The sequence below is a fragment of the Ambystoma mexicanum genome, chromosome 10, assembly GCF_040938575.1.
Source record: "Ambystoma mexicanum isolate Mex_15411 chromosome 10, UKY_AmexF1_1, whole genome shotgun sequence".
Classification (NCBI taxonomy): domain Eukaryota; kingdom Metazoa; phylum Chordata; class Amphibia; order Caudata; family Ambystomatidae; genus Ambystoma; species Ambystoma mexicanum.
In genome coordinates this window covers 347,058,498-347,083,433 of record NC_090932.1, presented here as the reverse complement: position 1 = coordinate 347,083,433, position 24,936 = coordinate 347,058,498, and positions in this window count along the sequence as shown.

Sequence of the window (24,936 nt, the reverse complement as noted above, 5' to 3'; positions counted from 1 at the left end):
TGTAGCCTGCACTATCAATATTGAAACATCAAACAAACCAAGCTAATTATGTTCCCTGCAGCGAGTCACCAGGCAGCATCAAGATTATTAATTTGACCATTCCTTACCAAAAGAGAAACAATTATGTTGTATTTTACACCAACCTACTCTCACTAGAAGCTAATTTTGTAAACGGCTATACCACTTAGGAATATTGATTAATGTATTAAAGAAATTGTTTTCTAAAAGTGAGGCCGTTGTGGTAACTGAATGTGTGACTCACTTTTGGGTCAATGCCGCAGAAATGTTGCTTTTCATTTGTATCAGAATGTTACATTATTTTAAGTGCGCCCAGTTAGTTAATAGAAATGCTTTCTGAAGTGAGTGCATGCCATGTCACGATTGCTCTATAAACCGGAATGTGTTTTGCAGTTATTGCTTTTTAAAATGCCTGTCATTACACGGTCTGCGGTATTGACCCCGTAGTGATGGTCAAGCTGCTCAAAGCAGAAGAGCAGTTTTGGGTGGCTTATAACTTTGGTGCTGTTTGATGAATTTTCACAAAAGTAGACAGCCACCTCTGAATTATTTTGCAAAGTTTAGTGCGATTTCGTTATGTGGGAAGTTATAGCGGTGCTCCCAAAACGTTTGAAATCCGGATAGACATGAATGGAAAAATGATTTGCTTGCAGTTGCAGTCCAGACCGCAGGACGGATTTGCACCAAACTTGCATGAGGAACGGGGGCCGGTCCCCGAATGTATGCGTTTTCAAATTTCAGTTTGTCGGCTCACTTCTTGATTCGGATTCCACGGGTGCCTCTAGGCCAATCGGAGAACTGCGTAACATTTGCAGACATGGTACGCGGCAGCTGATTGGCCAATTTAAAAACATAAAACAAATGTAAACGTTTCAAACGGACGACATGTTGAAATCACGAATTGCTCCAATAGTCTGCAGACATTGCAGCACCAAAAACTCAGAAAAACACATTTCTCCTTATTTTAAGGATGAAAGAGAATCTGGGGAAGAAGGGGAGAGAAGAAAACAGAAAAATGCATACGTTATTGTGTGTACAAATGGCTGTGTGGTGGTTGTTGAGTGTGCAACTATTCTTCCAACCCAATGCCAATACGGACATCACCATCTGTCCACGGTCATTCATTGAGAATGATAGTTATGTTTTATATGTTACAACAATGCTTACTTTGGGTTTTATATGTATGTAATGAAACTAGATAGTGTGACTAATATGTCAATTTTTGGTTCTTTTGAGGATGAAAGACTGTCTGTGGATAGTGAGGGAAAGAAGAAAAGCAAAACTATATGTGTTGTGTGTTAGCATTGCTTTGAGTTTGTCGCTGAGTATGGCAATAGTACTAGTAGTAATAACTGTGGCAATAACAGTACGTTTACTTAGTTTGAATGCTCACAATAATGGTTGAATGCTTGAAAGAATGTGGCTACTGGCTATGGACATAACAGTTTGTTTACCTTGGGTAGTATTAGTAATAACAATACATATTATGCCCCCAAACAATCTGGCCATGGGCACACCAAGATGTTTAGTTTGGGTCGATTGTGTGCAACAATGTGGCTAATGCTATGGCAATAATAGTATGTTTACTTAGTTTGAATGCTTGTAATAATGGGTTGAGTGCTTGAAAGAATGTGGATAATGGCTATGGACATAATGATTTGTTTACTTAGGGTAATAGTAGTAATAACAATACATATTATGACCCGAACAATCTGGCCACTGGCTATGGCCACAACCATTTTTTTACTTCAAGCAATATGGCTTCTGCCATGGGCACAATATGTTTAATTTTGGATTGAATGTGTACAATAATGTGGCTACTGGCTACGTCCATAATGTTATGCTTCCTTTGGGTTGAATTTGTGCAGAAATGCTGCTACTGTTCATGGCTAAAATAGTGCACTTAGTTGGACAAGTTAACAAGGGAATCTTTGTGTTTATTTGTCTGTAAAGAGAGGAAAATAAAGTCATTTGTAGGACATGGTATGGATGACAGACATTGTTAAGGTTTTACCCATACATTTACTTTTTTGCCCCTCATAAAAAGTGCTTTGCACAAACTATGTTTTCTACATGTGTGTGATATACTGTTGTTATATTAAAATGTTGTAATCATTGTGTATTATGGAAAAAATCAAATGTGGGTTGAAAAAAACATTTTGTAATTTACTGTTTATAAAATGTACATTTATTTTGACTGTTCCTCAATTAATTTCAGACTATTACATCTATGAAAGGGAGACATATGTTGTATATGTAGAAAGTAGTACAGTGGTAGTATGGGTGTATTTACTAATTACATAGATGATGGTTTGTTTAAAGGGAAATGCAATTAAAGTATAATTGTGTTGTGTGTGTGTTTATGTTTGACATAGGCAGATGCCCTTTGTTGTATTCTGTGCAGCATTACAAAAGTGGTATAGTGGTAGTATGGATGTATTAACTCATTACAAAGGTGTTGGCATGTTTTAAGTATATTGCAATTAACACATATTTGTTTCACGTGTTTTTTGATGTTTAAAGTAGTTAGATACCCATTGGCATATTCTAACTGTATAGGATTGTAAAATGTGAATTGAAAGTATTTGTAATGACTCAATTTGTATTCTAGGAATATTAAGTATGTTAGTATTGCTGGTAACCTATGTTTTTGTGTAACGGAAGTGTTGTTACATTCAAACCAACCACTTATTTTGTTCACATATGCAGTATAGTGGCCTGAAGTGGTTGTGGCACCAGTGTGGTATATTATGCCTACTGTTGTGAATGTTTTCTTGCCAAGAGATATTTGGACATGTGTGAAGTTAGTGAAGGTTATTGGGACTCTGCCGCTCCAGAAAACAGTGGCAGTATTTTTGTATACTTGCACTTTGCCGGACCAGCAGAGTACAAGTTTTCCAGTGGGGGTTACTTGATTTATCTCCAGCCAAGAGCTGGAGGCAAGTCAGACCCCCACCAGCAAAAAACAGCCAGTTTTACCAATGTCGGTTATACCAGCAATCTCCTCCATGGAGTCCTATGGAACCCCATGCAATGAGGATTTATTGCCCTTCCCACCACCTATAATATCCCAGTAATTTCAGGTTCTGAGGTGACAGGAATGGTAAAACGATTTGGTGGTACCCTGCCAGATTGCCCAACATGATACCACCAAACCTCTAATTTCCCCTGGGAGTTTACAGTTATTTTTAGTGCCAACTGCATTGTATCTTAAAAACATTAATATTACATATTGGGCCTTTGAATCTATTTGTATTTTGGACATATGGTCTGAATTGCAAAATGAGCATGATATGCCATGATTTGCATTTTGGAGAAGTTGTTGAAATGGAATTGAATTACAATTAAGTATAGATACATACACAAATTGGTTGTTAGCGATATGCTCTTGTGAAACATGGTTGCAGAGACTGCATGTATAGTTCCAAGTGTATGACATTTGTAAAATGTCATTTATAGGGATGTGTTGTGTCTCTAATACTTGTATTCTTGAGTGTCCTCTTGTGTGTTTATGCACAGTAGTCCAATTACTGTCTTATCCTAGAAATACTGTATATATTGGGCCTCATTACGACCCGGGCGGTAAGGGAATACCAGTACCGGTAAGGGCCTGGTGCCGGTAATCCCTTACCGCCCTATTCCGAGGTCCCTTTGCGGGTCCTCCCTTAACGCCTGGTTTTACCAGACGTTAAGGACAGGACCCGCAAAGAGACTTTGGAGCTGATAATGGTACTACAATTAGCGGTACCGTTATTAGCACCTTCTCCATTCCCATTGAGCCCTATAGGGTCTCATATGGGAATGGGGAATTACCACCCCTGCCAACCTTGGAATGGGGCGGTAATTGCTCCAATCACCGTGGCGGAATCAGTAAGGTTTTGGAGGCAACCATGGTGAAAATGGTGCCATGGTTACCGCCTGGGTCGTAATGAGGCCCATTGTCAGGGTTGTTAGTGACATTTCTGTGCAGGATGAGCATTTGTAAAAATAGCTGTCCTGAGCCTTTTAAGTAAATACTGTCCACAATTGGTGGCAATTGGAATAGAATATTGATTGCTACGTTTTCATAACAAGTTAATCCAGTTGTTGCTAAATTTAAAAGGACTAGATCATTTCATAGCTGTTTAGTTTGAAGGTCCTACTTTGTTTTTGCTGGGATTATTGGGAGATCTTATATGGTTTCTGTTTGTACTAGTTGTTTTCTAAAGGTTTTTTTTTTTTTTAGCTAAAAGGTACATATCCAGATTTGGGGCGTATATTGCATGCAGCCTGTTATATTCTAGGATGCAAGGAATGTCAGTGTTGACATGGTTTGCATCAAAGTTACCTAAGAACAGAAGAGTGAATGTACGAAGATGTCAAAGTGCTATGTAACACATACCTCCTTTGAAGACTGTGCTACCAATGTCTACGAGTGCATGATCGAAGGTTAGACCTTGTGACTTGTGAATAGCAACACCATATACAAGAATCAGAGAAAATTGTTCTCTGCATGCACACATATCTTTGAGAAGACGGAAATGTGCTGTGTGCGTTTTATGTCAGTTTTTTAAAATGTATCAAAACTGATGATGACAAGCTGAATATTGTTTTTGTTTGTATATGTTTAAAAGCCAACAATTGTTCCAATGACTCCATTGACTAAACCTTGTTCTACGTCAAGGTTGCTTTTTAGCATCACTTGCAGTTTAATCACGGGGTAAATGTTTTTTCCAACCCAGCTTTGTTTGAGATTGATTTTTCTAGGTGATTTAGTTGTGGTGTTGCTTGTTGACACATAGGGAGTGTCATATCATGCAGTTTTGGTTTGTCTGTGCAGCTGATTTGGACTATGTGTTGTATCTCGTTTTGAGGATTGTTTCATTGAATTGGTTTAGGTTTGCAAGGGTTGGCGTTAAGCACATGCATTTTCAATTTTATGTTCATTGTTCCACTACATCTGAGGCAGATGTGTTTTGTCCATTCAGCTCATTTATCAGTCTACTTTTCAAGGATGACTTTGCATGTTCATTAAGCACACCAATTCTAATTTTTAAAATTTGAGCATATGTTAGATATGCAGACTGAAACATGTTTTATGCAAATTCTCTGTAGCAAAAATTATGCCAAATATTGACATTGCCTATGCTGCCGAGTGTATTACATCATTCCTTGTAGCCTAATGTTTTAAATATGAGTTGCCTTTTCACTGGTGCTAACTGTAGAAGGGCTCCAAAAACAATAACATGTTTTCCTCCAATAAGTTCTTCGTATCTAGTTTTTAGGATTGCCTGCGCTCTTAGATGAATAAAAGCAAACTTTAGATTGGAAACCATGCTTATTACATATAGTAGGAGGACCTTCCTTTGCCATACAATTCTGTATACTTCATTTGCAGCTACTGCTGACCATTTGTAATATTCTAATTTGTTTTGGTGTTGTACTGACAGGTGGAGGGATCAGTGTAAAGTTGCACCTCCTATGTTGTAGGCAGCTATATGTTTGGTGGCTGTTACAAATAAATGTTATTTGTTTTGTCTTTTAAAAAATGTCTGATTGTTTTAAATAAGAAGGTTTTGCCATACAAGAGCAGTGGTTTGTATTTTGTACAACTGCATGTAATATTGTCAGGTTTTAGTCCCTGTTCAATATCTTAAGTGGCTGCTAGGTAAATGCTGAGTTGTTCATCATACAACTGTGATTTTAGCAGTGGAAAACCTTTTTAGATTGGATTGATACATGTTGTTGTCTACCTCATTCATTGCTATTTCTGCTTCATTTTGAATGTGTGGTTCTCCAAGTGGTTCTTGTCTTCCTGCAAGAGATGGTTGACTCCCTGCAGGAGTTTAATTATCTAGCAGTGTTTCTATTTCTTCTTCTTGTTGGTGTTCATTGTCTAACATTTATTTGTACTGTTTAACATTATCTTTTGTTATACTGCTTTCATTTGCCTTGAATGCTTCTTCCAATGTGTCATTGTCACCTAACAATTCTTCCTCTTTTCTCCTGCGTTCGAATAGTTGCAGTAGAGCCATGTAATAAAGTTCTCTATTCTCGGCAGATTTAAATGATATGTGCACATTTTTAATTAGACTGGGTTTTGAAAGTTTTAATAGACGTCTTTCACAATTGAATACAGAATATTTGCCTATTGTCTCATTTGGCATAACTATATTTTTTCTAGGAATAGTTTTGGGCTATATAGTACAGGCGCATGTTTTCCAAAAGCAGTACTTCTCTTAGGATAGTATGTGTCAATGAGATTATTTTTTAAGATATCTTGGTTGTTTGTATCTTCTGTGGCAATAGATTTGATTGCTTGATAGGAGTAAAGCACTCTTTTTTGTGATGAAGCTTGACCAAGATTAAGCCAGGGAATGTTTTCAGATTTCCTATACAAGGCTATACCTGTTAAACGATCTGCAGTTTTGTAGGTCCCGCATTCTTTATGTGACCACATTTTGATACCAAAGCTGTACAATTTTTGGGAAAGTGCTTTGTCACATGATATATCATCTCAGAGTTCTATTAGCTTGGTTTTCTCAGCTTTGGTGAGACAACCTATGACATATCTTTCAACAGCATTTGAATTGCCTTGAATGTATTAAATGTCTATGTCATATGTCAGCATTGCAGAAAATGACAATGATAGGATAGTAATCATTGATGTACTTGGATGATTCATCTCTTTTAATGTTGTATGTGGTTTTGGGAGATGTGCCTTTGACACTGTCCGTAACTGAAGGCATGAAACGTTTTATTTGACCTTTGGTACAAACTGGTCTAGGCAATGCTGTTTGGCTATTTGTCCCTTCCAATACATATACATAGTGGAAAAGAGTGGTTGATGGGCATTATCCAAACAAGGCTGGACGTCTTACAATTGATAGACGTAAATAGTTTATCTTCTTATCCTATTTCCTTTTTTAGGTGGCACACCAGCGCTTCATAGGTTTAGATGTGGATAGGAGGAAGGGATAGTTAGAACTTCATCGTATCCTTTCTGTCTTCCTCCACATCCTTGGTTCTTGATAACCAACTTTGCCCTCAACCACAGTGGTTTTTCTGAAAACAGTTTATTTTTTCTTCTGTTTGTCGGAAATCAGATACATTAGGCTGTAACTAAATCACACCACAGATGTGTTTTGCCCTAATTTTTGTGTTATAGAATCTATAGAGTAAGGGCAATTCCCTGTCAATTTAGTACTTGCCCCCCCTCTCAGGTTAATTCCTAGGCAATGCAAACCAACATTTGTGAAATATTTCCCTTTGTTTTTGTTTCAAGGATGGCAGCCTTTGGCACACTTATGGTGTTGGAAACAAAAGATTTGTGTCCATAGGTCATTATGTATATCTTCTGAGGGATGTCACAGGTAATGTAGTTTTCAATCAATTGTAAAACAGTGTCATCACTGTTGTGGCCATATTTGGGAGCATTGTCAATCCACAAAAGCATGTAGCTATGTGGTGCTCCACTGGATTGTTATTATTTCCTCCAAAAGAAGCATTCTACTTATTTGAGTGGAGGACAATTGTTATTACAGATGAAGTGAAACATGGCAATGACACAATGGTGAAAGTATCTTAAGACATTGACAGGATCGAGAGAACAGAGTTCTCCTGTAATTTTTATGTATATTTCCATCTTTGTTTTGGCTTGCAGTGCTGGTCCTCCTAATCGTGGTGTTTCAAAATTTGTATTAATGTCTATTGGCAAGTATACTACTTTCCCACAAATGCATTTGAGCGATTCTGATGGAAGCAATTTTGCAGTTTTAGGGTTGCAGACATATTAAAGCTTGGAATGAGCATACTGTTTGGATTATGATACTCTCATATAGATTAAGTTGTTGGATAGCATTTGGAAGTGGAAATATTTGTAAGTTATTACTGATAGCCTATTTGATGTCATCTGGTTATTATAAAGCTTAGTTCTGCTGTATATACAAACTATTAAGGGATCATTTATGTTGTATTTCTGTTCTGCTGTTAGATATAAGGATAATTGGAACCACTGTGATTCATCATTGTCTTCAATCGTGTAGGCCAAACCTACTATTTTTGTGAAGGGTGCAATGAGCTAAAATGTGTTTTTAGACCCTCCTGTGTGGAAGAAATTCCATAGAACAGGGTATTTGACCCATGGCCATTCTCAGTAGAGGGCTTCCACACTCCTTTATGAAATTATAACCCAAGGTAATCTAGACATGGACCCCTTCCTCACTGTATTTTAGAGAGGTTCAGCTTCACCTCACTAATGAGGCCCGACTAGGCTGAAACACAAGTCTGGGTTGCTGATGGTACTCTTCTTCGGTGCAGATTTGCCTAGCATATTGGTGCAGGACTGCTCTTGTGGGTGTAACAAAGACTGATATGAAAATGGCTATTTTTTCCTCTGTGAACAGTGCAGTGAACTAAAACGTGGTTGTAGCCCCCCCTGAGTGGAAGAAATTCCATAGAACAGGGTATTTGACCCATGTTTGTTCTCAGTAGAGGGGCTCCCACACTTTTTTATAAAATTGGAAAACTTGGGGTTTCACCCTAAATAACCAAGGGTAATTGTCAGATACCTGGTATGGCTCAGTGGTGTTAACGATAGGTCTTGCCCGCGTAGTGTAGGCGAAGAAATCTCCCTACTAATGTAACTATCTGGGTGAAGGGTAGACACAGAAAGATCTATTAGTTGAGAGAGATGGACACACGCAGGACCCGGGTAACATTGGTTGGAAGAGGAGGATGGCAGCCGGAGCAGGAGCTGTAACAGAGATAAGGACGATCAATCAAGAATGCCAGAAAAAGGAATGGACTAGTTAAGACTATTGTGGGATGGCTAACCTGAAACGTAAATCAGGGATCCCCAGTGGAGCAGAAATAGGAAAACCCCTCTAATGGCGGGATTGTTGTCTTCCAGGCACAGGGGGAACCCCTAAAGAATAACAAGAAAGACTATGACACATCAACAACCCCCTGGATGAAGAATTATGATCAGACAAGGACAGAGACACTTACCAGTCGTGAAGCTGAGGAATGTGCATCCAGACACTGCACCCGGTGTGTTGGCCCAAATAGCCTGTCCCGACGGCACGAGGACCCCTGGTACGATAGTGACCAGAAGTCTCTAGTTCCAAGTGGTCACCTGTCCCGAAAGAACGTGGACGCCTAATGAAAATTAAGTTCCAGGGGTGGAAGTCCTTGAGTTCCTGCACTGAAATCAGGGCAAACACATGGGGGGGGTGTCGGGGTGGATGAAGTGTTGTTGCTGAGGCTTGAGAGGAGGTACCACGGACACTGGTAAGTTTGTCGCAGTCTGGGTCTGTTTCTGAGGTAAGTCAGAACAATGACAGAATGGCAAGCAGTATCGAGTCGTGCAGCAGTCCTGGTTTTTTCCCTAGGTAAGGCAGGACAATTACAGAATCGGCAAGCAGCAGCGAGTCGTGCAGCAGTCCGGGCCTTTTTCCGAGGTAAGATAGAACAATGGCAGAATCAGCAAGAAGTAGCAGGTCGTTTTTTGTTCCAAGTTCGTTAAAGGCTGAAGTAGCAGATCACTAGACACAAGGACAAGGAAAGCAGGTTGCAAGGAGGGAAGGCAAGAACAAGAAATACGTAGTGTCTTGATTAAGGGAAAATCAGAAGCCCTGAGTTCTGGAACCAGGAAGCTTATATACTTTTTCTGTGGGAACACGTGAGCCCACCCCCAACACTTCGTACGTTGTCATGCAACAAACGCCACAGTCGCCATGGCAACCTCCAGGTTGCTTGCTGGTTGTATCAAGAGCGTGGGGACCAGGCTACCTTTGGTCGTCTTTGGCGCTGTGGATAGGCTACATCCATTGTAGTTGGCCTTGATCGTGAACCATGTAGAACAAGCATTATATCTCTCCTTGCATCCCGGGTATTGGAGCACGTGTCTTGAAACCCCTAATGCTCTCCTGATAGCAGGTATCCTGACAGTACCCACCCGTAAAGATCCCCTCACACCCCTCGAAGACCAAAACTTAGCCAACAAGGTTGGGGAATGGATGTGCTGAGTGGGTTCCCAAGTCCTGTCTTCCAGGCTATAGCCTTTCCAAGCAACCAGATACATACACATGCCCTTGCAAACTCTGGTATCCAAGATACCGCTGACCTCATACTCATCGGAAGGCTCTGGAATAAGGGAAATTGAGTCAGTAGAGGGTGGGGTGGAAGGGTGGAAAGGTTTCAGAAGGGAAACATGAAACACAGGATGGATCCTCCATGAAGGGGGTAAACCATACCGGACAGCCACAGGATTGATGAAATCCATGATGGGGTAGGGTCCAACAAAACGAGGGAGCAAGGAGCAACGTCCCGGGATGCACAGATTACGGGTGGAAAGCCAGACTTTGGATCCTACAGTATAGGGAGGAGTAGGACTTCTGCGGGCATCAGCAAAGGTCTTATCACAGAACTTAGCTTTATGCAGATGAGAAGCGATGTTATCTCATACTTTCGTCAGATCCCTAACACAGGAGCTAGTCGCCGGACTGGTCAGAGATGACAGTAGATGCAATAGGATAGTACATGGATGGCGGCCATAAATGGCAAAAAAAGGGGAAGAATTGGTAGAAGTATGAAGCGAATTATTATACGCAAATTCAGCCATAGTCAAGAGAGATAGCCAGGTATCTTGGTATTGTAGAACAAGACAATTCAGAAATTTCTCAATGGTCGCATTCAGACTTTCATTTTCCGTCCATCTGAGGGGGGTAAGCAGATGAAAAATGATCTTCAATTCCCAGTGAACGTGTGAGAGCCCTCCAAAAGCGTGATGTAAATTGGGAACCATGATCGGTTACAATGATGTCCGGTAGGCCAAAGAATTGGAAGACATTATGGAGAAAGAGGTCAGCTAATACAGGAGCTGTAGGAAGTCCTTTACAAGGTACAAAAAGGGCAATTTTGGTGAATGAATCTATTACTACCCATATGATATCAAAACCTTTGTTCCTTGGCAACTCCACAATGAAATCCATGGTCAACATGACCCAGGGTAGTTTCGGGATGGGTAAAGGACATAAGGGGCATACAGGTTTGGCCAGATTGCTCTTGGACTAGGCACACACAGGACAGGAAGCAATGTACTCTGATTTGTCGTTGCCCATGGATGGCCACCAACACCAATGGTGCAAGAGCTCTGTGGTCTTCCTGACCCCGGGATGAGCCGTACACTTAGATTAATGAACCCACTTCAGTGCTGTAACGCGAGGGGAACCCTCAGGTAGGTAGATGGAACTCTGGTAATAAGGGAGTCCCTGGAACACCTGGAGATTGTAGTCTCAGATTTCTTGAGGATGTTTGCCTACCCAATCAGACAAGATGGTGCGTAAAGATGTCTGCAAAGTACAGGCATAAACCACATGCTGAGGCAGTAATATGGGACCACCGGTCTTAGAACAGGCTGTGGTCCCATGGAGATGGGACAACACATCCGCTTTTGAATGCCTTGAACCCGGGCGGTATGTGATCTCAAAGTGGTACATGGAGAAGAATTCATGCCATCGTGCATGGCGAGCTGTGGTACACTTTATTGACTGCATGGGTAGGAGGTTTCGGTGGCCAGTCAACCTTGTACTAGCAACGTGGTTCCCAGGAGATGATGCCTCCATACAAGAAATGTGTCCCACACTGCCAGGAGTTATTTTTCCATGATGGTATAATTGGCCTCAAGCGAGGTACGTTTTCATGAGTGAAAGGCCACTGGGTGTAGGAAATCAGTGTACTTACAGTTCTGTGACAAGATGGCCCCTACCGCCGTGTCTGATGCATCCGCTTTGACCACAAATGGTAGGTCAGGATCTGGATGGAGCAGGACCGGAGCTGTGGTAAAGGTGGATTTCAAGGTATCAAAGGCATCTTGGGCAGCTGGACCCCACACAAATGTCATTTTGGGGCTCGTAAGAGACGTTAAAGGGGCAGCGATATTTAAGAATGACTTGATGAAAAGCCTGTAGTAATTGGCAAAGCCAAGAAAAGACTGCAGCGTCTTTATGTTACTTGGTGCAAGCCAGTCCAGGACTGCTTAGACCTTCGAGGTGCTCATTCATATGACTTTGTCAGTGATGCCATGGCTTAGGAATTCGACCCAGGTTACATGAAACACACATTTTTCCAGTTTGGCGTACAATTGGTTATCCCAGAGACGTTGGAGAAACTGGGAATCATGTTCTACATGGGTTTCATAAATTGGAGAATACACCAAGATATAGTCAAGGTAAACAACAAGAAAACGGTCCAGCATATCTCGAAACACATTGTTTATAAAGTGTTGGAAAGTGGCCGGGGCATTGCACAGACCAAACGGCATCACACAGTATTTGTACAGACCATACTTTGTTTTGAAGGCCGTTTTCCACTCCTCGCCTTGGCGCATACAACCAAGTTATATGCCCCTCTCAAATCCAACTTGGTAAACAGCTTAGAACAGCCTAATTGGTCAAGGAGAACCCAAATGAGAGGAATAGGGTACTGGTTCTGCATCGTCACAGAATTGAGAGCACGATAATCTATGCAGGGGCAGAGATCACCCTCTTTTTTGGGAACATAAAACATGGGAGAAGCTGCCTGTGAGCGTGATGGCCGTATAAAGCCGTTAGACAGGGCTTTGTCGATAGTATTTCAAGATTGCATCTTCCTTGACCGTTAAAGAGTAAATACGGCCAGATGGGATCTTAGCCCCAGGGACTAGGTCTATGGGGCGGTCATAGGGCCTGTGTGTGGGTAGAATGTCGGCATCCCAGGCACTGAAGACGTCCTGGAATGCATGATATTCCTTGGGTAACACGACAGTGGCAGTGCACCGATAATAGAAGCAGCATCTAACAATTAATGACAAGGGTTCTTAATTGAGTCTTGGGTTTTCAGACAGTGTTCCTCACAGTATCTTGAGGAAAAGTAGACTTCTTCATCAATCCAGTCTATAACCGGGTTGTGCAATTTCAACCAAGGGAGACCCAGGATGATTTTATACTGGGGAGCGGCGATGACATCGAAACGTATGGATTCCCTATGTCCCACAACGGTGGTCATGTCCATAAGCACTGTATGTTCAGTGACTAGACCAGAAACCAATGTGGAACCATCCACTGCGTTCACGATTTCGGGACGTTCTTTAGTGACCAAAGGGATGTTCTTACCATGAGCATAAACCTGGTCAATGTAGTTCCCAGTGGCCCCAGAGTCTAACACCACTTCCCGAACCATGAAGAACCTGAAGGAAGAACAAAGCTTACCTTAATCATGAGGGGGTTGGATCCCAGAGATAAGGAACTCAGTGACTGGGTTCCGTCTGTCACCAAGCTTTTCCATTTCCCAACTTCTTAGGTATTTTAGTACAGGCTTTCAGAAAATGCTCTGAGGAACCACAATAGGAACAGAGGTTAGAATTCTGCTGCCTTTCTCTTTCCGCAGTGGTCAAAGGCCCCCGTATAGCCCAGATTTGCATTGGCTCCTCAGTTCCTTACGCGTTGGAGTGCAGTGTTGTGATTACCGAGGCCAAAGCCCTTTTCTCTTTCAGCCCTTCTCACATCTATCCACAGTACAAGATCCAAGAGTTCATGAAATGCCATTGGAACCACCGGTACAGTGGCTAGAGTATCTTTCAGATTGTCTGCTAGCCCCTTATAAAACAAGGAGGCCTTCTTATCCTCTGCCCAAACCGTCTCGGCCATGAGTTGATTAAATTTGCAACATAAGCAAGAAGTGAAGTATCACCTTATTGCAGGCCAAGGAGTTCCAGTTCCGTAGCTTGAGCTGTATAATGCGTGTTGAAGACATGACTCATGGCGTCCAGAAGGGCATCACAATCAAATTGTAATGGGCTACCAGCCTCAAGAAGAGGATTCGCCCAGGCTGCAGCAGTTCCACCCAAATGGGACAAAACAAATGCTGCCTTAGTAGTACTGTCAGGGAAAGCATGTGGCCGACACAAGAAGTGTAGCCTACACTGATTCAAGAAGGTGCGATACACCTTAGGGTCGCCATAGCACAAAAGGGAACTGGGAGGTCAGATAAACTGGGGGTGTAGCCGGAGATAGAACTGGATCAGGTGCATCGGGGCAGATACCTGAGGTGGCATGGCTACTCCAAGATGGGCACTCACTTGGAACCCCTCAATCTGACCCTGCTTAGCTGCATGGGGTGAGGCCATATCAGCACAGAGTTCGGCCATCATTTGTGTATGTGACTGGGAGGCGGCATGGGCCGTGGCCATTTCCATGCGGAGTTCTGCCACCATATGCATCAAGGTGGCCAGGGTTTTGCTGGTGTCCATCTTATATGTTAAGGCTTCTGATTAGGTCAGATACCTGGTATGGCTCAGTGGTGTAAATCATAGGTCTTGCCCGTGTAGTGTAGGCGAATAAATCTCCCTACTAATGTAACTCTCTGGGTGAAGCGTACACACAGAAAGATCTATTAGTTGAGAGAGATGGACACCAACTTGACCCGGGTAACATTGTTGGAAAAGGAGGATGGCAGCTGGAGCGAGAGCTGTAACAGAGACAAGGAAGGTCAATCAAGAATGCCGGAAAAGGGAATGGACTATTTAAGACTATTGAAGGATGGCTAACCTGAAATGTAAATCAGGAATCCCCAGTGGAGCAGAAATAGGAAAACCCCCTCTGATGGTGGGATGGTTGTCTTCCAGGCACAGGAGGAACCCCTAAAGAATAACAAGAAAGACTATGACACATCAACAACCCCCTGAATAAAGAATTATGATCAGACAAGGAAAGAGACACTTACCAGTCGTGAAGCTGAGGAATGTGCACCAGGCACTGCACCCGGTTTGTGTTGCCCCAAATAACCTGTCCCGATGGCACGAGGATGCCTGGTACGATAGTGACCAGAGGTCTCTAGTTCCAAGTGGTCACCTGTCCTGATGGAAAGCGGACACCTAACGGAAATTAGGCGCCAGGGGTGGAAGTCCTTGAGTACCTACGCTGAAATCAGGGCAAACACGTGGGGTGCATGTCGGGGTGGATCAAGTGTTGTTTCTGAGGCTTGAGAGGTACCAAGGACTCTCGTAAGTTTGTAGCAATCTGGGTCTGTTTCCGAGGTAAGGCAGAACAATGACAGAATCGGCAAGCAGTATTGAGTCGTGCAGCAGTCCGGGTCTGTTTCCAAGGTAAGGCAGAACAATGACAGAAACGGCAAGCAGTAGTGGGCAATTTTTCCTTCAGAGTTTGTTAAAGGTCGAGGTAGTAGATCACTAGACACAAGGACAAAGAAAGCAGGTAGCAAGGAGGGAAGGCAAAACAGGACAAGGCAAGAACAAGAAATACGTAGTGTCTTGATTCAGGCAAAATCGGAAGCGCCGAGTCCCGGATCCCGGAAGCTTATATTCTTTTTCCGTGGGAATTTGTGAGCCCGCCCCAATGCATCATACGTTGCCATGAAATGGCCGCCACAGTCACCATGGCAACCTCCAGGTTGCTTGTTGGTTGTATCGAGAGCATGGGGGCGAGGCTAACTTTGGCCATCTTTGGGACTGTGGATAGGCTACATCCACTGTAGTTTGCCTTTATCATGAACCATGTAGAACAGGCATTATATCTGTCCTTGCATCCCGGGTATTGGAGCACCTATGTTGTCTTAAAACCCTGAATGCTCTCCTGATGGTAGGCATCCGGACAGTAATCCAGACGTGGACCTGCTGCTCAATGTGTCTTAGAGAGGCTCAGCTTCACCTCATTTGTGAAGCCTTTCTAGGCCAAAACATGTGTCTGGGGTTGCTGATGGTACTCTTCTTCAGAGGAAATTTGCCTAGTGTATCGGTACCGGACTGCCCTTGTGGTAGGACAAAGACTGATATGCACATGGATATTTCTCATCTGTGAAGGGTGCACTGAGCTAAAACGTGGTTGTCGACCCTCCTGACTGAAAGACATTCCATAGAACATGGTATTTGGCCCATGTTCGTTCTCAGGGACTACAACGGTCCTTTGTAAAATTGTAAAACTTGGTGTTTCACCGTAAGTAACCTGGATAATCCAGACGTGGACCCTTTGCTCACTGTGTCTTAGAGAGGCTTAGCTTCACCTCACTGATGAGGCCCAAATAGGCTGAAACATGTGTCTGGGGGTTGCTGGTCGTACTCTTGTTCAGAGGAGATTTGCCTCGCATTTCGGTGCTGGACTGCCCTTGTGAGTGGGACAAAGAATGATATGCAGATGGATATTTCTCCATTTTCGTTCTCAGTAGAGGGGCTCCCACACTCTTTTTTCCTACTATTTTTGTACTTTTCTTATAGAAAGTTCTGCGACAACAGACACATACTTTGTCTGGAATTTCAGACGACATGTTTTCAAACTTTGCTATTTCTTTTTTGTAAGTGTTTGTAAGGACGTTACTGTTAGAAAATTGTTGGTTAATCTTTTGTAAATTAACTGTGTTTTATAATTCTAGTTCAGTTCTGAAATATTTATTTAGTTTGTGTTCTATTTGTCTGAGAATTTCTTTGGCTGTGCCATTTAGCAGATTGTGATTGAGTTTTTGTAGTTTTGTAGTTCTAGAGCAGGACTTTTAGCATTGTATAATCTATGCACAGGGTTCCACATTGTAGAATGGTGTTTTGCTAACATTTTCATATGATGAAGGTGCTTTCACAAGCAGTTCCTGAAATGCAGGCTAATGAATATCCTCTTAGTTCAGTGAGCAAGCAAACTGGGCTGGAGTCCATGTTTTGTAAAACATTGATTCTACTTTTGTCTTTTATTTAAAAATAGTGATTGAGGAATTGTTGTTAACATTTAATGACTGTTGGCACACATTACATATTGAGCTGCAGGTCCATTTGTACCCTGGATGACTTGTGTGGACATAAGGAACATTTGGCTGAATGTTTGTTGGGAATATTATTCTATTAAGGTTTCTTTTGCCATAACAGTATCTGCTACTATTTCATAGCCTCTTCCATTTCATTCTGTTTAAAACTATTACTAATACTTTTCTTTTTTGTTTGAAAACATGTCAATTCGCTGTCAATCAGAACTTCAAGTATCAGTTTTCTTTGGTACTTTTTAGGTGAGGAACGTGACTTTATAGATTTTTTAATGAGATTTCTAAGAACTCTGTGCCAGAACATTTGATGTAAAATTGATTTTTTTGAATATTTTACTTTGGCTACATTGGTATTGCTATATATATAGTTTGAGGTTCATTTTCAATTGTAATTCTTTTACTACATATTTGATTACTTTTCTTTTTTGATGCAGGAGCAATAGTATTGTTAGTGGGGACTGTTGTACATTGCAAGAACACAGTTACTTGTTTTGTCGCTTGTACATTGTATATACATAGTTTTAGTGGAGGGTCAGCATATGACTTTCCCTTCTTTTTATCCCCGCAATCTTTTCTTTGTTTCCTACTGAGCTGATTTTTATTAGGCATTGTTTGATATGTGTTAGGGAAAATAAAGTGTGTACTTTAATGTTGCACAATGGCTGTGTGGGTGCTTTGTACAGGGATGAAGGAGCGTGGTGTATGGATAATGATGTAGATTAATTTTGGGTGCTGGGACAAGTAAGAGGGTTGTTGCAGTGATAATATAGATTATAATTGCGATGGTATGAGGAATGTGGGGATAAAAGAGAGTAATGTGACAAAGTGGGATGTTGGAGTAATAATATAGATTATAATTGCATAGTAGATGTGGAAGAGGAATGTGTAGATAAAGAGAGCTATGGACTAAAATATTTGTAGAGAAGAAGTTCTTTATCAGTTATGTAGTGGTAAGAGGGCAAGGGATGTGGGGATAAGGCAGACTCATATGATTTCAATAATGTTATGAGGCAGGGGAAGTGGAGCAAGGAATGCATTGTTAGTGAAGTTGCATGAGGGAGATAGTTGTAAGGATAAACATATAGGTTCATGTTGCATACCGGGATGCGGAAGAGGGGTGTTGGACTAATAATATAGATTATAATTGCTCAGTAGGATGTTGCAGAGAAATGTATAGATAATGGGAAGTATTGAGCAAAAGATTTGTAGAGGAAGAAGTTGTAGACCTCTGGTGTAGTGCTATGTGAATGAGGGATAATGGAAAATAATGTGATTTGAGTAATGGGTTGAGGAAGGGGGAAACACGGCAATGAATGGATTGTTGGTAGTGAAGTCACATGAAGTTGAGGGGTGTAAGCATAACAATATATTTTAATGTTGCACAATGGGATGAGGAAGACGCTTGTTCTGGGAGTAACATGAGGCAGATACATGTATAGGTTATAGGAGAAGTGATAGAAAAGATGTGTAGAGTGAGAGGTTATAGAACTCTGGGCAGTTGGGTAAATGATATGGGCTTTAATTGTAAAGTGGTTTGTGGAAGAAGTATTTTTTGTGTTATGGGTTGGAGAGTGGTGGTATTACAGGATAAGCAGGAATGCTGTGTTGTAATGGAAAATAGTGGGATTGTTGCAATGGAATGAGGAACTGGGAAATAGCATTGAGTATAGTATGAATGGATAGTTTAGGGTAATATATAACGTAGGTATGTTATTATAATTGTTACATATATGCACATTAATATACTTACTTTGTAGAAAAGGAAGAATTGTGTTTCATCACTTGTTTGCTAATCTTTATTCTATAAATGTAAAAGAAAGATTGTTGGCCAATGTGAACATCCTGCACTGTTATAAGTAGTAGGACATGGCATTCACTATGAAAGCAGAAGTAATTTAAAAGCACTATTAAACCATTGCAATGGTTGATGCAGTGAAGCACGATTTGCAGCAGAGAAAACCACTTGCAGTTGAAGTGAAGTTAATGACAAGGTTGTATAGCACAGTGTGATACGAAGGTCTGCTATAGTTTGGACAGATGACAGGGCATTTTTTAAAACAAGATGCAATTATTTGTTGTACTGTAGGTTGATAATTGAGGTACTTTAACATTTTGCATACATCATCTATTCCAATCTGTAATTGCTTATGCAGTGCTGGTGTTTGTTTTGCATTCTGGGTGCTGTAGTCCGAGTTTCATACTGGGGAATACAGAAGTACAAGTTCCAGAATGGAAAGGATACAAACAGGATTGGATAAGCACCTACAGATTGGAATGGGTCTTGTTGGCAACTACAGAATTGTGGACAGGTATAAGTAGTAGCACATGTGAGACACTATGTATGCAGAAATCATGTTGAAAGCATTAATTGGATATTTGGATAAGTGCTGCATTGAAGTATGTTTTGTATCACAGAACCTCAGTTGTTCCACAGACATCAGTGTCTCCCGCTTCCATTACATGGAAAGCGGGGGATAATTGACAGTTTCATGCAGTAGGCATTTTCGGAATACAAAGCTTTCTGTCCACTGTATCCTGTCTCGCTCTTTTTAGCGTTGGGATTTGAACATAGATCCAAAGCTGATGGAGTTCATATGAATGTATTATAAAATTTGTTTCAATTCTATGTTTAGACATTTTGAAAGGTGATTCCCCATGGAACCTATTTTTTGGGTGGAGTCTTGTTTTGATTTTTTTTTGTTATTTTTTATTTTTAGGCAGAAAGACGGAGAGAAGGAGGGAGGGTGCGGGAGGGAAGGGGCACCAACCACTCTAATGGAAGGACAGGTGGAAAAGGAAAGCACTGGTCATACAAACTAAAGTAGGGGACAATTTCCGTTATGGGTTTACACAGTAACCTCAAAGGTGCAGTGGAATTGCTCCCTCCAGCAGATGAGTGCAACACAGTACACATATATCACAGTTGTCCATTGAAGGTATTAGTCAACTGCTTCCTGTATTGCAACAGGAGGAATCCTCTTCCCCAATGAGGTGGAATGAGTGTTGGTAGGATGGCAGGAGTGGAAGATGAGGGTGAAGTCTGCGGATGCTGGAGAGAGAAAAGGGAATGAATGAGGAAACACTGACATTTTTCTAACTACCTTATACCCCCACTGAAGACCAGAGGATAAACATATCCAGCTCTCCATGTACCTCACAGCCTTGTTACACCCTGACACGAAGACCTCCTCTAAGCCCTGCCTCACACTGCGGTGCCTCATCATATACAACAAGGTGCCCCCCCAACAACTACATATATCACAGTGTGAGTGCCATTACATTTCTAACCTGAAGCTACACCGGCTTCAGCCCATTCATCTCGTTTTAAGGGCCAGCACGTGCCTGCCTTCTCACCTTACTTGCACAACTCACCTTGTTCCATCCCTCCCAGCACTCCGGCCTTTCCCACAGCTCACACAAGAGCTGCTCCCAGAGACTTGGTAAAGGTAGCCATAGCAATCGTACACACAACTCGCTGTACTCAACTCATACAGCGGCTCGCAGCACATACATCGAGACCTGCTTCTCCATTAGGTAAGCTAACGCTAGGAGAGAGACCTTTGGTCTCAGTCTCGCATGAATGCCTACTGCATACGCTAGCATTTTTGTTTACATTCTTCATTTAGGCGACTATCCTCGCCTCCACCGTATGTTACTCCTGACTTCGTTGGAAAGCACCCTCCTGCAGAGATGCTAACCGGCTCTAGGTTTTAGACATACCACAGCAGGATATTGATTACCTCCATTGAGGTATGTACATGGGTGTTCCCATACTCAAATCATGTGATGTGACCCTCACCCTACATGCCCTTACTCCCTCCATTTATGTCTCCCTATATACAGACAGCCATTACCGCTGCACTGCGGCTGCAGAGCTAATGCACTTTCCAGCCTCTGCTTTTCAGATCCATTTCAAAATCCAGCTTCCCGCCACTGAAGCCATTTAACAGGGGTAAGCACGATACAATGTGAATCACCCTCTTTCTCCATGGGACACTCATCCCTTGCTCACCATGCCACTGATTTTATGGTACCACAAGCACTGCATGATTATCTCAGAACCATGTGTCCCCTTAACTCTCTCTGAGCATCTTGATTATCTCTGCTCCCCCCACCCACTTCCTTTCTGGTGATGCTTACAGGGAACTCCTAAGCACCCTTGGCCTCTAAACAAGCATTTCCTCCACTATGCCCCAGGTCGGGGGTTTGCTAAATCACTGGGAAACACTAAAAAGGCTTTATGACACAGGTTGACACATGACCTGACAATTTCCTCTTTAACCTATCCATGTTTCCTCAGGGGCCATCGCATAAGTTCAGCCCTTTGGTCCTGAGGAAGGTGGACACATCTATTCATACCTCCGAAACGTAAAGCCCTTGCGCCCTGATTCAGTCCTGCACTTGGTACACTCTGTATTCACACTCACCTCGCTGCACTACGTAGACCCCTGAACTCTTGATCTATTAATGCTTGATTCATGTATGAAAAAGAAGCTGGTTAATTCTCAGCAGCCTCTGAGTGAAACAACAAAAATCTACTCTGAGTATAAACGATTAACTGTGCACATTAATCATTTTTGTTTATTCTGAGTATTTTTTGTACTTGTGCCACACCCGAGAACTGTATCAGTCATAACGGTTACCACTGGATGAGATGTCATTCTGTATAGGTGTGCTTTTGTACAGTTTTCTTTAGCTTTGTATTTTTCTTATGCTCCACGCGTCACATGTATTTGGTATTACTTCATGTGTATTACAAATTGTAAATGTTTTTTTTCTTTGCCAGGTCAATTAAATTATACCAAATAAATGTTCATTTTGACACAACCTGGAGACACAGCACAGCGTGCTTTGTTCTGATTGATACCGAACAAGTAAAAGGACCCCCAACGTCATTAAGGTTCTAGACGTGTAAAATATTTCCACTACATGTTTACACCCATTTGAATATACATGGATTTAGTTCACTGTAACTACTCAATCCCCTTTCTCTGTCGGGACACTCTTGTTGTATTTAGCTAAAGGGGACTGAGGGCCTCATTCCGAGTTTGGAGGTAGTCATGGCGCTATTTGCGCCATGACTACCTCCTATACGGTACCGAGTCCGCCCTGGTTCAATGGGGACTTACCGGTCCATTGCGACCTTGGAGGGACTGGTAAGTCCCCATTGAAAAAAACATTCCCCATTCCCATTTCAACCCCCATAAGGCTCAATGGGAATGGGGAAGTAGCTAATAACGGTAACACAATTTGCGGTACCGTTATTAGCTCTCTGGTCCCTTAGCGGCTCCCGCTAAGGGTGCGTGGTATAACCAGGCACCCATTGCGGGACCCGCTAAGGGACCTCGTAGTAGGGCACAAAGGGATTACCAGCACTGATGTCCTTAACGGTGCCCGGTATCCCTTTGCGCCCTACTCGGAATGAGGCCCTGAGTCATTTGGAATCAAGAGCAAGCACGGTTTACTGCCCCTATGTATTCTGGAATACATTTAAAGAATCACATCCATGGATTGCAAAGTTTAACATTTTAGTGACTATGAAGAAGCACCATTGAGTTATCGTCTAAGCCATATAGTTTAGTTGGATAACATGTGTTAGAATGAGTTTGATTTTGACAATCTGAATTTTGATTTGTCGAACTTGTGTGATTTGAAGTATTATTCTGACATCGCTTCAACTGTGGTTTTAAAAAGGGGGTGTCTGCTTAGAATAAGCGAAATATTGAATATTCTGTTGGAAATGTTAGGATGAGAGGCTGGCATAATAGATATTTGAGGCCAGCTATGACTGTTTGGTTAACACCAGTTTACTCCTGTGAAATTTCAGTAGAGAGTTACCTCGTTCAATTTTGAATTTGAAAAGATTAATTAGACACATTTTATTTGAAAACCAGCTTGCTTCTTGTCATGGAGAATGAGGATGTGATTGTTATGAGAGTGCCTGTTAGATCAGTATTTCCCAGTGCTGTTGCACAACCTAAAAATAATCCAAATTGTGTGTGTCTTGTTTGTGGTGGGATGGAGAAACCTGAATCCGGTGCCACTAAGTCGAATTAGATATATATTTGACTGGTATAGGCCATTTTTATGATGGAGGCATGGGCACTGGATGTCCCAGACACACACTATCAGAATGCTGTCATGCCAGCACATGCTGCATTTTCTTTAAGGTGCCTGTTTGCTAAAACTTGGGGCACGGGGAGCACAGGGCAAACTAACCTTCACCTGCATCTCACTGCTGCTGTGCTGTTTGGCACCTTTAGCACAAAACTGCCCGTCTCTGGGAGTTTGGCAGCACTGAACTACAGAAGCAGTCACCACAAACAACACATAGTAGGGAAACAAAACTTGTGGAACTGCCACCCTTGCAACTGTGTAGCACAAGAGAAGTGTCTTTCTCGGTTAGAGCATGCACTGCCCCTTTCTCGGTGCAACATGTTGCTGCCTCTATTAATGCAAAATGACATACATAGCTGAATTCATTTACCCAGTATAAAAGACATGGGGCCTCATTACAACTCAGGCGTTAAGGGTTAACGCCACCGTTAACCCTTAACGCCTGATTCTTATTTTAACGCCTGCTTTTAGCAGGCGTTAAAATCCATGGCGCTAACCTGCCATGGTGCTAATTACGCCGCCGTAATTTACGGCGGCGTAATTAGCGCCTTCCCCACTCCCATTATGCCCTATGGGGCAAAAATGGGAATGGGGAAGGGAAAATGGGAAATGGGGATTTACCGCCCCACTCACCTTGGAATGGGGCGGTAAATCCGCCATCCACCATGGTGTAAACGGAGTTTACACCATGGTGGTAAAGTTGGTGCACTTAGCACCAAGGTTGTAATGAGGCCCATGATCCAAGCAAATACAAGTAAGGACAGGGACACACAGACAACGCTGCAATGCATGTGGCAAGCATCCTCTTGCATCAGGTCATCTGCGTGTGTTTTGCTTTGTCTAAGAGATATAGGGCCTCATTATAAGTTTGCCACTTCTGAAAACAACAGTGCGCATTTTAGAGGCTGCAATGTTTCAGTAATGCAATCGACCCTCTGGCGACAAAGATAAACCATAAGGCAAAAGGATCGTTGTTGTCTGTCATAGATAAACTATCACATGCATCAGGGGCTTACCTATTCACTGCCGAGATTTCTATACTCACCCCTGCAGGTTATAGGTTCAATTACTGCCAAGGTCAGAGTAGCCTCCCATTTTTCTTAGATTGATAAATAGTGCCTGTGTTAATTGGGAAATAATAACACCTGCTTCCTCCAGTGAAACGAGACCACCAACAATGTGGTATTAAATGCTATCTAAAAACAATGAATTTCAGATGGCTTGTGGTGTCACAAATCTTTGCACATTTCCAGGAATGCATCATGAAAAGTGTGTGGTTCACCAATGGGTCACCAGCGAGGCTGCCGTCCTTATCAGTGCATGGAAGGCCACTGCAGTGCAGTCAGGCATGCAACAATATTTTTCTATTTGCTGGGGTGCTGTGGTGAGCAGGATGGGCAAAGGCGTGTTTTGGGGGGAGTGTTTGGCTAGGTGTGTTCCCCCCAAAAATGACATGTACATATTTGCCAATTGCCAAACTTTCAAAGTGAGGACCAATGGCCACTTTTGAATGGGATTGTCCGGAATGAGCCAATAACTGTGACTGCTTGTGTTACTGCACTACAGGCTGCACACATTGCATGAGGCTCTTTGAGATAGACCCCCCGTTTTATTTGTAAAGAGCCTCAATTCAGACAGGCTCTACAGGTCAGGAGATCTTTCACTGCCCTTGTTCCCTGGCACTGTAATTCCACCCTTTTTTTTCCCTGCCGCAACTTCTAATCCTTCTCAAAAGACTTTACTCGTTTACATTTCCATTTTTTTTTTGCAAGGTTCAGTGTCCAGTAAGCAGCTCGAAACCTTTGAGAGTGTGTGGTCTGTAATTTCTGTAAATATGAAACAAATTGAATAGGAGGATTCGACTATAACTACTTCTGCAACTAGGACCATCACTGCTCTTGTGGTTAACTGCTTATAAAGCTATGTCAGGGTCGAAGCCTTTAAGTATATACATTTGAAAGAAATTACAAGGTACTTTGAGTTCAACTTTACGCTTGTTCCCAAGTTGATTCTCATTTCGGA